Source organism: Spinacia oleracea, chromosome 3 (genome assembly GCF_020520425.1).
Source record: "Spinacia oleracea cultivar Varoflay chromosome 3, BTI_SOV_V1, whole genome shotgun sequence".
Lineage (NCBI taxonomy): Eukaryota > Viridiplantae > Streptophyta > Magnoliopsida > Caryophyllales > Amaranthaceae > Spinacia > Spinacia oleracea.
In genome coordinates, this window is record NC_079489.1 from 48,015,337 (window position 1) to 48,020,355 (window position 5,019).

Consider the following 5,019-nt stretch of genomic DNA (forward strand, 5'->3'; position numbering starts at 1 on the left):
ACGTTTTTGGCGATCCTCATATTATATTATACATGATAAATTCTTTTGCAGAATAATTCCCAATTGAATTCTATTCATGTAACTTTAGCTCATTATAGTTTCAGTAGATACTAAATCCAGCTAAATTCTTTGACATATAATATAGGTTAAGAATCCCACTTAGATCCTTTGATGTTTAACTTAGTAAATGCTTATACATAGTTCAAACATTCATTACTTAGATTTATTCATATGGATCGAATATGTCCAATGGAGTCTTTCGTGTTTGATTTAGTAAATGCCATTACTTAATCCAAAACAATATCATAAGATCTTTGTAAATAGATCTTAATACCCAGTATGTACTAAGTTTCGCCTTGGTCCATCATTGATGAATAATTTCAAACCTAAGTTACTAGCATTTGAATGTTATTTCACAATAGAGAGATATGTGTGTGATACACATAGGACCAATTAAGTTTTTATGTACTCCCACTAAACTTCTTATATATCTATAAGAGTCATGTACATTTTATGAAACTAAAATACTTATTAGCTTCACCAAAATACATTTCTAATTCCCAATTGCTTGCTTAAATCTGTACTTATTAGATTTCATAAGCTAGCTTTCCTTTTCAAGTATTTGGATCCACAAATCCTATGATATGTCATGTACATAGTTTCTTCCAACATTTGATTGAGGAATACGTTTTGTCATCCAATTGCCATATGTACCAATATGCAATCATTGCTTGAATTATAGACTTGAGTATTATGATTATGCATGAGGTTTCAACACAATCCATGTCATGAATTTGCTTGTAACCTTTAGCAACTAATCTAGCTTTGTGTGTGAACACAATTCCATGTTTGATGGTTTTTATTCTTAGAACCAATTTGCAACCAATTGGTGTAAACCATTCTTGCAAATCAACAAAATTTCAATTTTTTCATCAAAACATTGGTTATGTTTTATGGCCTTTAACCGTCTAAAACATTGAGTCTATATATGGCCTCTAACCATTTTAGGGAATCTATATTTCGTCATAGCTTTCTTACAAGTCACGAACTCATTAATCTACATGATAATAGTTTGACTGTAATTTGTAGGTTTTCTTCACTCTCTAATAGAAGAATTTCATAGTTTTATTGATCTAAACTCTATGTTTCTTCACTATCTAATAGAAGAATCTCATAGTTTCAGTGACTTGAATTCTATGCCTACTTAAGTATAGAACATCAAACAATAGAATATCAATAGGCACTTTGAGAGTCCTTTGAATATTCTGTTCCCCTTGAAGCACTTGTAAAGTCTTCTAAGAGATGTCTATTCTTTAAAGCCACTTCTAAAGTCCTTAAAGAATAAGTGTTCGGATTTTCTGAAGAACTTCGAAAAGCCTCAGGAATGTCCGTTTATGTTTGTTGTTCGCCTCGATGACTTTCGAGGTCTATTTTCTCCCACTTGTCATTTTGGAAACGAATCTCCAAAAGGACATTATTTCGAGCAAACAAACATTATGTTCTCAAAAAATTCGTGGTAGAAACAATACCCTTGTGTCTCATTTGAATAAATCACAATGAAACATATATCTATACTTGGGTCTTAGTTTGTTGAATAACAAACACTAAGCTCCCACTGAGTTTAGGAACTCTTTAGATATATTATGAAAAGATATTCCGAAATTACTTTTCAATAGCTTTGACGAATTTGGTTTAGTTTGGTGGTAGTTGAGCATTTTGTTTTTAGAAATTATAGGAAAAGTCTTTATGATTCATCATTGATCGAATCAAGTACTAATTGACTTCGATCATTCCAACTTAGATATGCCATATCTTATGGAGCTAGATTGTGAATTTTACTGCACACAATCATTGATGATCATATTTGGTCTTAAAGTAATCATCAACATGATCTATCCTAGATCTTTATGATTTCTTACCAAGTGGGATTTATACTTCTGAATCTTTGAACTAGCCAAACAGATTCAAACTTATATCACATTGAGTAAATAAACCTATATTCACTCAAATCTGTGTGAAATAATAAAGTCATAAAACCTTTCTTTAGCTTTGAACTCTATTGTCTAGGCGTTTTAACAATAGTTCATATCTTTTGTTACTTTCAACAAGTAAGACTAGTTGTCTTAAATTGATCTAGAAATCAATGAACTTTCAAAATAGAGCTTTTGAACGTTAACTTGTTGATATGGTCTAAGCAACAATGCCAAAGATTAGTGGAACTCAAATCAAGGGGTTGATTTGAACCTAGTAAAGTTCTTATTGTTAAAGAGTTGTTTGTTTTAATCAAGCATATTGACTCAACCCATAATTGACCATTTCATTCAAATAAACAAACAAACATTGTTTTTGTTTTCCTTGAATGTGAGTCTTTCTGTGTTTGAAAACAGAAATTTAGGTATGCTGATTATGGAACGAAATAGCCATTAAGTTCCAGCCTTTGAAAGGACTTAAAACAAACTAGATGACCCTACAACTAATGTAGCATTGCCATGCTTCATTTCCCACTTGTAGGCCATTAGTGTAGTGATATGCATGTTTTATATAGTATTTTTACCCCCGTCCCTTAGTGCTTTTATGTGTCAAACGTGCTCTTAGGAGCCGTTTCTAGTACTAATGTGTGTTATTGAGTGTGCCTTGAGTTTCATGTTTGATTATGAGAAATTGGTCGTTTTAGACCCGTTTCATTGTTGATCTAGGCCACTATATGAGTCCGAGAAGTTCGGGACCTCCATCGTCGACTTTCGGGAGCCTTGGATGCTTATGGTTGAGCCCCGGGAGTTAGACTCAGTGATATGGGCGAGCTACATTGAAGATTGCAAATCGCCCTGGAAGCTGTGGGCGAAATGCAACCATCGGGCGCATTTATAAGCAATATGGAATCATCAACGCGCGCCCGATCGGGCGCATCTCGCCCGATCCGGATCGGGCGGTCAATCTGGAGGCTGTATGGAGAGTTCACAAACCGTCCGATCGGGCGGATTTTGGCCCGATCGGGCCGACTATCGAGTGGATCGCCCGATCGAGCGAAGCGACGCCCGATCGGGCGACGCCAACCCCCAGCACTTATGCGCGAGTTTTCTTTCCGTTTTTTGGGCTTTATTTTGGGCAAACTATATAAGCAAGCCTTAATTGTTTTTAGAGAACACTTTTATTTTTCTAGTATTGAAGCTTAGTATTATTTCCTTAGCCTAATTTTCTCTCTAGTTTATGCAAAAACATTTAGTTTAATTCTCAATAAAAATTCAAGCTTTCAATTCCCTTGTTCTTCAAATAGGTATTAATTCTTATTTCAATTCATTGTCTTGCTTTAATAATGTTTTCAATTATGATTATTGCTTTGTTAATTGTCAACATGCTTGAGTAGTTTAATTTCTAGGGTTGGGGATCCATCAATAATATGAAGGGATGATTGAATGATTATGATTGTTGGCATTGTAATTGATTCCTATTGGTTGGTTTATTTCACTATACAATTAGATTTGCGCAGGTTTAATTGTGGTAGTTATGCAATATCAAATTAAGATTCGAGAGATGCAATTTGATGTTTAGGCTTGTGTCAATAGGTAGAATTAGAGTTAATACGTAGCGAGAGCCCGTTAATTCTAAGTCTATGATTAGTATCGACTTGAGAGAGCATGCTAATCTAATTAATTACTTTGTTGATTATCGTGATTGTTCAATGTCCTGGATTATTATTTGTTGGCAAACCTATACCCTAGATTCCTTAATATATTGATTCATTCTTGTTTAATATTCGTTCGTAGTCTTAGTATACAAACCATCAACCAACTTTGTTCACAATAGTCTAGATTAATTAATTGATAGTAGAAAGGACGCCTGTTTCCCTGTGGATTCGATCTTGACTTCCCTTGCTACCTAGCTAGTGGACCTTAGGTTATTTTTGATTAGGTAATACGACTTTAGCCTGCCAAAATTTGGCGCCGTTGCCGGGGAGACGGTTTTATTTTCTGTTGTTGATTGCTTATCCTAGATTATTGTTTGTTACTACTCAAGGAACTCACGTTCCTTGAGACCGGATCTCACATTGTTTTGTAGTCTTTGTCTATGCCCAGGACCGTAGGTACTAGTAATCTTACTCCATTCGATCCTGAGCCCGAAAGAACCTTTCGTAGACGAAGAACTTTCATTGCACAATGTGGGAATTACTCTGATTCTGATCATAATATTGGCGATCTTTTTCCTTCAGATACAGATTCAGTTTCAGAGATAGAGATGGGTGACGAAAATCTGATACCGCCACCTACCCCACGGCTTACGGACTATTCTAAGCCAAGTCTGTCCGTGCTACCAAAGGCGATCATGCCTTCTATTGCAGCTGAGACCTTCAAGATTGAGCTTGCATTGATTAACATGATCGAGAGACGCCAGTACGGTGGGGAACCAGGTGAAGATCCGAATCTTCACATTCAGTCCTTTATCCAATATTGCTCCACCATCAAGCAAAAAGGATTGACTCCGGAGCAGACTATGGAGATACTTTTCCCGTTCTCTTTGAGTGGGAAAGCTAAACTGTGGATTAATGGGTTGAATCGGGCGGCTTTGAAAATCAATAATTGGGAATCCTTGGCTCTTGCTTTTTATGTTAAATATTTTCCACCTGAGAAAATGGCTCGTCTGAGGGGTCAGATATTAGGTATCTCACAACAAGCGGATGAGAGTTTGTTCGAGGTTTGGGAGAGATTCAAGGATTTGCAAAGAGAATGCCCGCACCATGGTTTGGAAGATTGGTTCTTGATTCAGCAGTTTTATAATGGTCTGGGCAATGAGTCTAGATGTTTGTTGGATTCAGCTGCCAGTGGGAGGTTCATGCAACTTGAGGTGCCTAGAGCTATGGAGGTGATTGAGGAGATAGCCATTCACAGTGCCCAGTATGGAAATCCTAGAGGTCTATCTAACAGGGGTGGTAAGCATGATTTAAATTCTATTGAACAATTAACTGCCCAATTGACTGCTTTACATTATAAGTTCGATAATATGCAAGCGGCCAATGCTCAATCT

General features: G+C 36.2%; 1 non-coding gene across 1 annotated transcript; it reads right to left on the reverse strand.

Moving 5' to 3' along the window:
• Positions 1 to 4,632: 4,632 nt before the first annotated feature.
• On the reverse strand, positions 4,633 to 4,739 carry LOC130470910 (small nucleolar RNA R71). Its single transcript, XR_008931626.1, has one exon. It is a non-coding gene; the product is annotated as a small nucleolar RNA R71 (small nucleolar RNA).
• Between the last annotated feature and the right edge of the window lie 280 nt (positions 4,740 to 5,019).